The 13206-nt window shown below is 38.7% G+C and overlaps 1 long non-coding RNA gene across 1 annotated transcript; it reads left to right on the top strand.

Annotated features, from left to right (window-relative positions):
* Window positions 1-9670: 9670 nt before the first annotated feature.
* Window positions 9671-12159, top strand: LOC308111269. The gene is made up of 6 exons (XR_013935436.1): window positions 9671-9740; window positions 9850-10179; window positions 10395-10733; window positions 10817-10942; window positions 11041-11069; window positions 11165-12159. It is a non-coding gene; the product is annotated as an uncharacterized lncRNA (long non-coding RNA).
* Window positions 12160-13206: the final 1047 nt, after the last annotated feature.

Genomic DNA, 13206 nt, shown 5'->3' with positions numbered 1-13206 from the left:
TGGCACTTTCTTCCCACTTATGTTCTAAAGAAAAGAATAGACATTTAATACTGATGATTATTTTCACTTTAAAAAACATTTTCCAAGTAAACTAGTCTGAACTGACCTTTACTGTCCAGTTTTGCTCCATTTCCAAACATGATCTCTCCACATGCAGCCACAGCACAGTAATAAGTAGCAGCATCAGAGACACTGACCTTCTTAGAGAAGTTATAGAAACATTTCTGTGAAGCGTTTCCACACTCTGCACCGTCTCCAGCAGTATAAATGAAACTGGGGTGAGATTGATCTGATCCGGCTCTGAACCAGTAAACTCTGGAATGTTCTGGACATGTTTTCTTCTCAGAGTCAGAGAGAACCGAACACTGCAGAGACCCCGACTCTCCTGGATGGACCCACTCAGACGGAGGAGCTTGACTGATGCCAGAGAAGACAGACTGGGGTCCTGGAAAGTACCAAATAAAAAGTAAGAAACCAGTTGAAGAAAATATATAAATGAATAAATAAATAAGTTGGTAAGTATATCCCTTAGTCAATATGGAAGTAAGAAAAAGTGATTAGAAAAGTACCGTAAGCAGAACACAAGTAACCAAATAAATATGCAAGAAAGAACATATTTGTAAATAAATAACAATCAAATTTATATGGAATTATGGAGTTAAGTGTGTAATTAAAGAATTCAAATGTGTGTGAATTCCTGAGGACGGTCGGTCTTTACTGGCTCTCCTTCTCTTGAAGTTGGTTGTCCAGACAATGTTTGATGTGACGTGGACACCGAGGGATTTCAAACTCTCTTCTTTTGAGTTTAAAGGCAGTTTGAGAAAGAAAGAAAGAAAGAAAACCGATTTGACACTTTCCACTTTCTTCACCTCCTGATCAAATGTGTTGAGTGTGATTTTACCTTCGGTTTCTAATCTGATTGGTTCTCAAGGTGCTCATATCTTCTGTTAGAACGTCAATTCATGTTTGTGAGGATGAAACTTCTCCAATAGTTTCTTTCTTGTACCTGCCATGTGTGTTTTTTCCATACTTCACAGACTTTGTGTATAACAGTGATACTTGTACCTGAAACCGAGAAATGCAAATGTCAAACCTGGTTGTTGCTGTGTTTTTAGATTAGTACATGAGTGCAGAGTGGCAGCTTTTCTTCCTATCTCACCCTCTGGTTACATTTCAGGAAGTAGAAGTGCAGCGTTTTGTTTTTTAACTTGTGCCTTACAAGTGTAACTCTATTATTTTGATTAACGGTAATTTGACTCTACATGTCGGGATGACCACACGAAACCTGCTTTATTATATCTTTAATTCTTGATCACATTTTTACATGTTGTATGGTAACTGATGATGAATGAGGGGAGGTGCTTTACTCTCACTTGTTATCCTGATCAACTGCACTCGACAGAATCTGCTCTGACTAAAGTCTCTAATGACCTTCTGATGGCAGCAGGTGATAGAATTGCTCAGTACTGGTACTTCTGGACCTCGGCTCTGCTTCTGACACTGTGGATCACAGTATTCTGCAGGACAGGCTAAAGCAGGTTGTGGGTATCTCAGGTTCTGCCTTGGACTGATTCTCATCCTACCTCTCCCACAGGCGCTTGTCTGTTTCGGCTAATTTATGTCCGACACAGCCTCTCTGTCTCGTGGTGTACCACAGGGATCTGTCCCGGGCCTAATACTACTTTCATTTTATTTGTTGCCACTGGGTCAGATAATTAGCTATTTCAGTGGGCTTTCTTATCATCTGATTGCTGATCACATTCAATTACATATTATATTTTAATTTTATATATTTCATAAATCATATATAATATATTATATTTAAACTCAAAGAAAGCAATAAACCATCATTTTTAAATGACTGTTTGAAGGCCACCAAATTTTGCCTTCGATTATACACAAGCAGAACAGAGGCTCTGATGCTCTAAACTAAAATGTATAGTGTCCAGGGTGGTGCTGGAGATTTTAAATGTTTTTATCTCTTCTTGTTAAGACTACTGTAACACTCTTTTTCCCTGATTAAATCAGTATTCTCTAAACCGCCTTCAAACCGTCCAAAATGCTCGTCTTTTAACAGGAACCACCCGGAGAGCCCACCTCACTCCGTCCTCTCCTCCCTTCACTGGCTCCCGATTACTTTCCGTGTTGCTTTTAATATACTAGTGCTAACTTTTAAAGCGTTACATGGTCAAACACCTTTTTAATGTGTCTCAGTCCCACAGACAAAGTTCAAAACCCGTGCGGATTGTAAACTCTCATTCTAAGCTATGGGAAGCTCTTCCTCTTCAGCTGGGATCTGTTGACTCCTGCTGTATGAGAAAGTTAGAAACATTTTTATTCTGACAGACCTTTTACCTGTAGCTGCTCAACTGACTTTTCTTTTGTATAAGTATATTTTTCTAGCCTCTTTATTTTTACTGATCTTATATCTGTTTTATTTTTATGTTTTTAGTGCTGTAAAGCACATTGTGATCTATATCTTCAGAAAGGTGCCATATAAATAAGTTTCATATTCTTATCTACTTACAAACATACTCCAGAGTCGCTTTCACAACCTTGTGACCTCAAAGAGGGCAGGAAGCCACAACCTACATAGTGGTAAGGACAACGTCTCGACCTGATTGATTTCTTGTACATGTACTGTGATATATTTTGCATGCACTTCATTATTTATGAAGAAAAATATTCATCCAAATGATGTCCAAATATTGTGTGTGTGTGTGTGTGTGTGTGTATGTATGTATATATATATATATATATATATATATATACATATATATAAAAACCTCAAAATTCATAAAAATAAAAGATATAGTTCACATGTCCATGTCCAAAATGTCACACAACCTTTTGTCAGAGGGAGTCCATGGGTTCTTCCAAATAGCCTCTCCTTTCTCCTTTCCAATCCACTTTACCTTAACCCCGTGGATGACGTCACAGGGTTAAGGAAAGGTGTTAGGAGGCTTCCTAACAGAGTTAGGGAAAGGTGGTCACGTTGTTGTGACAGTCTGACCGCACTTCCACTCAGTGACGTAATAATAATCTGATGGTGGCGCAGGTTAGTGACGTCTACTGTTTTGGAAAAACTACAAATTTTTGCAAATAGACAAAAAGCGCATTTCTAACACTTTCCCCTGCGCCTCTAACCACTGATATAATCTGAAATATCACTAGGTTTGAATTGAAATCAAGGGAAAAGAGGCTACCAGGCTACGAGGAGCTAAAGTGAAACGGCTGGCAGGTGAATAAATAACCAATCAAACTAAGAATAGACTGCACAAAAAGTTTACTTTACATTGTTAGTTTTACAACATCCGCATAACATTCATAGTTGGGATGTGGGTTTTAGATTGTTTTAAAGTTGTTCAAGGCAGATTATTGCATTGGTAACTTAACATGATCTGCTTTGAGTCATCGTGAGTTTCCCTGAACGGTCGGAAGAGCGGGTCACTTTAAACCTTGTCGCCGCAAGGAATTGTGGGGCAACAAGATGTCGTCTCCTTTGGTAAAGGATGCATCAGTGTTTCCTAAGCTTTTGAAGGTGATAAAGCAGGGGTGCCCAAACTCGGTCCTGGAGGGCAGGTGTCCTGCATGTGTTAGTTCTCTCCCTGCTTCAGCATACCTGAATCTAATGATGATGTCATCACCAAGGTTGTGAAAAGACCCAATCATGAGTCCCTCATTGCAATCAGGTGTGCTGCAACCAGGAGAGACCTACCCTGCAGGACGCCGGCCCTCCAGGACCGAGTTTGGACACCCCTGTTATAAAGGAAGCATTGAACCTCCTTTCCTTAGCTTATTGAGAATTCGAACGCTCCTTATCATGGCCGCCACTAAAACACATCCAGGGTTAAGGAAAAGTTGATGGGAAAGGAGATAGGAGGGACTATTCGGATGTACCCCGTCTTTGTTTTGATGCCACAATGAATCAAATGACTCTGAAACGTGTTGATCTCGTTCCGTATATTGGAGTCCACCAATTCCACAATTCGTCTTAACAAACTTAATGGATCCCAGAACAAAGAATCTCAACAAATTAATTTATCTTAAACGCGATCAAAAAGCATTTCATACTTCCCCTGACTCCCTTGTAAATAACAAACTAACTCCACTTTTGCACTACGTTCTCCATAATTAGTTTCTCCGCCCACAAACAAATTACCTATCACTAGAAATATGTTTTAAAGAACCAAATAATTAGAATTGTGTTAGAAGTCATTTTCTATACAATTTTAGTTTAAATAAATGTTCTACGTGTTAAAATTGTTTTATTTCTGGTGGACCAAAATTTTAAATAATTGTTCTTGACAAATAAACTGATAAATACAAAACAATGGCTTCTACGAGGCATAAAGGCAACATTGAGCACACACGTCTGGAAGCCAAGAGGAAGTACTGAGGATTGTATCAGATACACAAAAAAACAATACACACTCATCATTTAGCATGTTTGCCTTTATCAATTTACTGTACAGTTCCAAATAGAAGAGTACCCTCCTTTTCCAAAGATTTGGAGCAAACAAAGAAAGAACAAACCTCACTCACTGAAAAAATAATATATTTTGCGGTGGGTCGTTCTCGTTGTGTTCTTCGACAGCACACTCCAGTTCTTTGCTGATAACAGGCTTCCAAAAGTGCAAATGCGCGGTTTGCAGAAATACTTCCACTTCAGCGGTGACATAAAATCATAAAATCACCGTATTTTACAACGTGTCTTAACTTGCGCTCACATGTTCCCACGGTTTTGGGCAGAATTTGGTGTTTTGATGTCCATCCAAAAATTATGGTTGTCAAAAATGTATTTGGTGGTGGTGGTGGTGAGGTGGGGGAAGGGGGGGTTGCTTCTTCAGAGTAATATTTTTCCTTTTGTCATTTCATTTAGAGCGATCATAGGTCCATATAATTAATACCACCTCTGCGGATTCTGCAGATGTAATTCCTCAGAATCTTGGAAAGGAAAATCCTCCTCTCTGTTTTAGCATTTGAACGCACCAGGATGAGTCAGAGAATTAAGAACCAATCAGAGGCCGCCTTACAAAAGGTATAGACCACCTAGTATCAATTGACCAATCACGGTGCTCGTTACTGGGCGTAATCCACAAGCGGAAGTCAGTTGTGCGTTGTGTACACGAGCCTATAATTTGCTATATTTAGGCGAAAAAAGATGAATTTTGGAAAAAAGACGGTGACAAGTAGTGATGGTCATTATGCACATATTTTAGACGGCTTTGAGCAACACGCCTCCTATTTTTTCAGTCGTCCTTTCCCAAAATTTACCATCCAAATTGTGTGGGAAGTGGCGTACGCATTTCTCAGGACCTGTTTTATGCTTATGCAAGCTTTATAAATGAAGCCCCAGTTCTGTCTTGAATATAAATGTCCTGTTACTGTGATGAGAGGCATTTCCTCAGCTGGCTTTTGAGCAGATAGTTATTGATAGTGTTCTTTTTTCTGTTAAAATTGATATCTATTTTCTGAAACACACTGACATGTTTAACAACTTCAAACTACAGTGACTGCAGGTAAATAAAGACAGAAGTGAGGCAGTTTCCAGCAGATTGTTCTGGTCTAATCTGACCTAATGAACCAAAAACCCTCATTTGTGTCTTTGCGTTTGTGTGTGACGCCACTCATGGTATCATTCTTAGGCCCCGTTTACACGACAACAAATTAGAGTGTATCTGCAAAACTTTCTTCACTTTGGGGGGTCCGTCTACATGGCACCAGTGTGCAGATGCATTGTATCCGCAAAGTTTTTAATCTGGCTCCCAAGGTGGAAAGATTCTTTCACGGTGCAAATCCCTCCTGCAGAGACTGCCTGGAGGCAACTGAGCCTGTTACTGCGCATGCACATCTCTCCCCCTCCCTCCTGCTCATCCAGTTGTAAACAAACATGGCGGCCGCGTAGTGGTACGACCTGCGGTCTATATTGTAGTTTTATCGTCCAGATCAGTAGTTTAATAGTTGAGACTCTCCCCTGATAGCATCCGATGTGTCATCAGTCCATGCGGATGTCACGTTCTCTCCATTTTCTTCATGTTTATAGCGTGTTGTTCTCTGCACACGCCTGTGTAGTTTCATTACAAAATCAAGCAACAGCACCCTCCAGTGGCCCGGCATACTAACTACATCGTTGTCTCTGTGTCCGCTGCTGCAGTGTAAACACACTCCTTTTTTTTTGCGGATGAGATGTTGTCACGTGAAACGTTGTCGTGTAAACAGGACCTTAGTAAATCATCCAGTAACTTGTTATTACAGCACATTACTTCTAGCATTGAGGTGCTAGTAAAGGTCACGAATTGAGTAAAACAATTAAAGTGACTTAAATTCCCATTAGCTGTAACTTGCGTCATTAAGTGACCAAAAGGTCTTTTTTGCCCCGACATGAGCGATAACAAAGCAGGTTGAGTAATCTTCGAGAAGTGGATCAATGTTTTTGACTTTTGTTACAGACGGATGTTATTTTTTTGTACAAAGTAGCTGACCCCATGAATCTGAATAGATGGTCAACCATCAGGAAAACCCTGCAGCTTAATCACACACAAGATAATCCAGATCCACTGCACAACATCCAGCCACTGGTAGATCTTCTCACATCCAAGTTGAAAACCATCCCAATGGGTGAGCAGCTTGCTGCAGATTGACATGACCGGAGAAGAAGAGGACTCACAACACCTATTCCAGTCCCTGATGAGCGCCTGGATGCCACCGCCCACTGGGTTGTCATGGCTGAAAACAAAGGGATGCAAAACTACACCAGAATCCAGCAGTTTGAAATGTGGTCTCAAAATTCACAAGTAACTACTTCCTGTGGGTCCAAACCGAGCAGCAGCTTCCAGATAGGAAATATCTTATTAATAAAACATGTGTGGTTGGTTGCTTTTATTATATATATTTTTTAATGTATCTCATGTTTGTGTTTCATCATTCTGATAACAAAAAACTGTGGTGTTTTCATAAACCGGTTCCTTTAGACAACAAAGTTAAATCTGGTTTTGTGATTGATAAATTATCAGGAACCCTGAAGCTCTCAAGAAGTGACATTGCATATCAGTTATCCAGAAAATAAAAGTCATATAAAGGAAGTTTGACTGATTTCTGAATTGTATATTTATGATCAACTGGAACTCTGCTTCTCAGTAAACTTGGTTCCAACTCAGATACTCTGTGACCTCCACCTGAATAAAGTGGTGTAGAAGATGGATGAAAGTACCAACGGATTATTCTGCATCTGTACTTTTCTCCACACGTTACAAATGTTTTCTGTGTGTCAACAATATTAGAGCCCAGCAAGACAAAAGTCCAACTTTGTTGTGTTTTAAACAAGGCCCTCGATGCAGAGGCCTTTCCTCCCTGCCTGCTCCTGCCTTTACAAGTTTCAGGAAGATTTCATGCACATCCTTTTTTACACACTAGTATTTAACAAATGAACTACTATTGTTTTGATTAATGGTGATTTCAGAACGATTCACTGGAGTAGTAATAAGTCAACAAGAGGCCAAACAACACACTTAAATCCGTTGAAATAGGGAAGGCGCTGTGCTTTTAGTGTCTCTCCTGATCTTAGTGATCGTCTCTGTGAACAACAGGACTTTGAAATGTTTGCAAAATGATGAATAAGTCCCCACTGAAACAACTGACACAGAAATGGAATAACAGCTTGTTGACACTAATAATAAATGATCCATTGATCTGATTGACCTCTTTATCCTGTTCAGGGCTGCTGGGCACTGGAATCAACTCCAACTACCTGAGGGTGAAGGCAAGGGTACACACTGGACGGGTCAGCACTCCATCACAGAGCAAAGAAATAAAAACCATCTCATGTTCACACAAAGGGAGAATTTAGGATCATCAATTAACCTCTCATGTCTGTTTTTGGACTTTCAGAGAAAATGGAGAAATGGAGAACATGCAAACTCTGTACAGAAGCAATGGGCCAAATTCAAAGCATGATGTTCTTGCTGTGAGGCGAGAGCACTAACCACGACTCCACCAGGCAGCTTGAACCAATAAACTAGAATCAAATGGTACAATGGTCAATGGAATTCACTTCAATCTATATATCACTGATTTAATAGCCAACATTAGTCACATTCATCCATTCACACACATTCACTGACCAACTGCCATGCAAGGCACACAGTCCATCCATTGGGGGCAATTTGAGGTTCAGTGTCTTGCTCAAGGACACTTCAACATGCAAACAGATGGAGGAATACTAATGGTAAGAGTTTACACAGAACTTTTGTATTGATGAATTTCAAGTGCAAGGAAGGTTTTTAATGTTGAGTGTGTGAAGAATAAAGAGCAGAAATGACAAAATTATACAATTTTCCATCCTTCTATATCTCCATTTCAGGAAAATGAGATTTTAAACAAAACCAATATGAAAGTAAGCAGGTTTGTATATGTGGTCTTCCTCTCATGTAGATTTACTTCTGCTCTTCTGACGTTTTGAAATCAGTTCATCAAAATGAAAAGTGAAAGTAGTACATTTATCAAATACAAGTGTCTTTAAAAAAAACAATAGAAAAAATAACGGTGCACATCTACTTCCTGAAATTCACCCAGAGAACGAGTGAGGAAGAAAAGCTGCCCTCCTGCTCTCATAAAGCAAAACCACAACAAAGCTGGACTTTTGTCTTTTTGTGATTCAGGCAAAAGCAACATTATTAACACTCACAAGAACACATGGCCAGCAGGAGAAACAAATTAACACACTTTTCTATTGATTCACACATTCATCAGTACATTTAATGAGTTGTATCCAAGGAAGCAGCGAGTTTCCGCGGTCCAAGGAAAGTAAAACATCATGGATTTACTGGTCTGACATATTGGTGACTTCTAGTGAGGTAATGGCATTCAGAGAGGACATGAAAGTGTTTTAAATCAAGCTGTCTCATTTGCTGATGACATCCCTGTAATAGGACTGATATTCAGGCAACTTTGAAACAGGAAGTAGAAAAGAAAGAGCATTGGACAAGATGATGCTCTCACAAAACAAGGACATGAACGCCACGGAAATGAGACTCGACCTTGAAGATGGAATCACACTGAGATTCATGAAGGAAAGAGGGTGCAAAGTTCTAAATTCATTGTTGTCCACATGTCAGCTGACCTCACCTTCAATACAAACATTTCCCAGCAGGTGACGAAGGCCCAGCAACTACTGACGCTTGTCTCTTCCCTCTCCCTGCTGATTCACTTCTATCTCTCAGCCATATGGAGCCTTTTGACCTTCTGCTCCTCAGGTCCAGACTCATTTGTCTTATTTACACCTCAAGGAACAGAAACACTCCTTTAATTACAGTACTCTACACATTTTGTACACATTTTGTACAAAGATGAGATTTGACAGAAGAGTCGAAGAGGTCATGTTCGTGAAATTGAAAAACCTTCAGTTTTGGTTTCAAATAGTATAAAAAGGTTCTGTTCTTCTTCGGTTGGTCTCTTTGTGTTTACCATGTGAGCTTTACACAGATACAACCATACAGCCTGCTGTTGATGTTGTTTCATGTGTTTCAGGTGCATGGTTGGTATTACAAAGTATTTCCTGGACGTGTTTCTCATCACATCCTTCAGTGTGATAAGAAGCCAATCAGATGGTCGTGATGTCTGACCCTCCCACTTTATGAGATTACAAATAAAGTGGAGACGCTCTGATTGTAACAGTCAGTGGTGGACTCCTCAGAAAATGTTGCTCCTAGTTTGTTTCCTGTTGATGATCAGAGTCGCGAGTAAGTATTTGATGAAGTGTCAGATTCTGTAAATATACACTGAATGATGATGGTACATTTAAAATTCTGTTTCTTTTATTCACTGGCTGATTTTGCTTGTTTCTTTCAGGCTGTACAGGTGATGAGAAGGTTGAGATAAAGTCTGTTGCTGCTCAACAAAATGTGATTCTGACGTGTCCTCGAGAGAAAGACAAGAACGCTGAGAAGCTGTATTGGATCAGAATCATTTCTGGACAACAGTTTGAATTCCTGGGAGGAACTTTGGGCTTTAATTCTCATACAATTAATCGAACTCCTCATTTCACAACCCAACAAGGACCTGGAACTTTTATTCTGCACATTAATCAAGCTCAGATGATCGACACTGGACTTTACTACTGTGTACAAACCGCCTGGACTAACATGATATTATTGAGTGGAGTGTTTCTAAACGTTAAAGGTAAAGTGAACTCATTTTATATGCAGGCTTTCATATTTATTCACATGAATTTGAATTCTTTAATTACACACTTAACTCCATAATTCCCTATAAGAAGTTATTTATTTATGTTCTTACTTCAACATTGACTAAGGGATATACTTACCAACTTATTTATTTATTCATTTATATATTTTCTTCAACTGGTTTCTTACTTTTTATTTGGTACTTCCCAGGACCCCAGTCTGTCTCCTCTGGCATCAGTCAAGCTCCTCCGTCTGAGTGGTTCCATCCAGGAGAGTCGGTGTCTCTGCAGTGTTTGGTTCTCTCTGACTCTGAGAAGAAAACATGTCCAGAACATTCCAGAGTTTACTGGTTCAGAGCCGGATCAGATCAATCTCACCCCAGTTTCATTTATACTGCTGGAGACGGTGCAGAGTGTGGAAACGCTTCACAGAAATGTTTCTATAACTTCTCTAAGAAGGTCAGTGTCTCTGATGCTGCTACTTATTACTGTGCTGTGGCTGCATGTGGAGAGATCATGTTTGGAAATGGAGCAAAACTGGACAGTAAAGGTAAGTACAGACTAGTTTACTAGGAAAATGGTTTTTAATGTAAAAAACAAAAATCTTGATCTTTGAATGTTTTATTTTCTCAGATCCCAACACGAGAGCTTTGAATAAAACAGAAATAGCTCTTTGTGTTGTCTGTGTTGCTTTGGCTGCGAGTGTGACTGTTTCAGTTTATCTCATCTGGACCAAGAAGAAGAAGGATTGTAACTGTGGTAATACAAGTTTCATGAATATCAGTCTGTCTAACACTTAGTGATGTTTGAAATTCATTTAAAACTAATTATTTTGAAAATATCTTCTTTGAAAACAGATGCTGAACCGGTCAGCAGTGATCAGCAGGTAAAGTCTCAGGATGAAATAACTGGAAATCTAATTTCAGTTATTTTCATGTAAATAAAGTTGTAACATTTGTACATTTTCTTCTATTTCCTCAGAGAGAAGAAGCTTCATTGACCTATTCTGCACCAACCTTCAGCAGGAGAAAAGTCCCCAAAGCAGAAAGAGGAAACACAAACTCGGCTCAGAAAGAGACAATCTACACTGACGTGCGTTTTCACCACTAAATCATTTAATCTCAATCTGATAAATGACGGTGATGTGATTTTCCTTTTATACAAAACATGATTGCAAATATAGTTACCAGGGTGCAAGTAACAGATCATGTGTACTGTATTTGCATTTTTGTAATCAAGTAGTAATTTTGGTTACTTGTGTTATACTCAAGTACAGTTTATACCATGTTATGTACTTTTTATATTCAATGTAAATTGCAACTAAACAAGGCCACAGTTTAAATTCATATGCCAACTTTTGGATTGTAAGTTTTACAAAATATATATTTTTTAAACAGATGAAATTTCCTTTAACAGAAATTATGTTGAACTTCATTAATACATGAATATACAGTAAAATGAAATGATTGCCTGCTATTAACCAAAGAAAATAAAAGTCCAGGAAAACCAACTGATATTTTGATGCATTGTGATCAATTAAAATGTATAAAAAGTAACAGCAGCTGCACTTCAGTGTTCATCACTTATTTTCCACCTCTGATAAGTAACCCAGTATACGACTTGAATTTCATGTCTCTGATAATAAAGCAAATCACATTAAACTTTACTTCAGTTGGTTTATTGAAAATATGAATGTTTTCTGCTCATTTTACTCTCATTATGCAGATTATGATGTAATTTCTTCAGAAAATGTAATCCACGATGAAGTTTTGAAAATATTCTCTATTGTTCTGGACTAGTGTGTTTTTTTTATTAAATTTTTTTTTTCTTGTTTGTGACAGCGTGTTGAAGGTATCCTGCATATGTTTATCTCTTCAAAGTTTTTACCATTTAAATTAAAAACAAATCAAACTAAAGTTTCTTTACACATCTTGTTTATCTGCTTCAGTCAAATAAAACACAATTATTCAAACCGGTTTTCTTTTGTTACATTTATTTGCTTTTATATCGACTTTCTTTTTATTCAAAATGTGATTTTTGATCAATTTCGAATGAAGAATTTTCTATGTTCATAAAAGTTTGTCGTTCTGATATAAAATCTCTTTTAAATTCATTGTATGTGTTGAACTAGATATGAATATACAGTGCTATGTCGCTATACACCACGATGTGATTAGTGATAAAACCAGACGGGAAGCAGCATGACATAAAAAAGCCATGATCAAAATAGTAATTACAACTCAGAGTGTTAAGAATACTCCAAGTTATAGTGGAATGTGGCTCCCCGCTTTTATTCTGAAATGGGCGCTTTTATTGTTAAAGGCCGACTCTGCACTTCCTCCTTCCTATGCACGTTCTGAAGCTAACATGTTTACGGAGGTGAAGCCGTGACGATGTAAGCTATGTTAATATTGCTGTGAAAAGAATGTGTATATGTCTCCTACAGTTTGTAGTAGTGTTGTTGAGTTTCTGGAGTGATTTGTTTTCTCTACAATGGTCGTTCAGTGCGTTAGCATTATCACGATTAGCATTGAGCTAACCAGGTCTGCTTGATGACTCAGGTTGCTCTCAGTTTACGTTTCAATGTATGGTAATGTGAAGTCACACAATGATTATAGACGTTGAGTGTTTATGGACATGATTAGATGTTACAGTGAATGTTTGTTTACTGCATTTGATTTACAGTGTGCATCATGATAATTTAGTTATTTATTTCTCGTGTTACTTTCCTTCCCCTGCCCAGTGATCTCCTAACCGTAGTACAGCGGCTGAACAGGCATACGACTCATTTAGAGTGTTTATTAATTAACAAGGAACAGGAGTAGAGAACCGTGGCCGTACTATCCAAACGCGCACTTAGCGTCCCACACACACATCACCCCTCCTCCAGCCTACCTATAATGCACTGCTCTTAAAGGGCCAGGCTTGGCCTGTAACACTACCCCCACTCTGGATGATACATAAAAACCTTTACATCACTCCAGTACATACAATGGACATATAATCAAACAATCACCCAGTGG

This window comes from Lipophrys pholis, assembly GCF_963383615.2.
Source record: "Lipophrys pholis genome assembly, chromosome: 6".
Taxonomy (NCBI): Eukaryota; Metazoa; Chordata; class Actinopteri; order Blenniiformes; family Blenniidae; genus Lipophrys; species Lipophrys pholis.
Note: the sequence above shows the minus strand (reverse complement) of the source record. Positions and strands in the feature narration are given on the sequence as shown.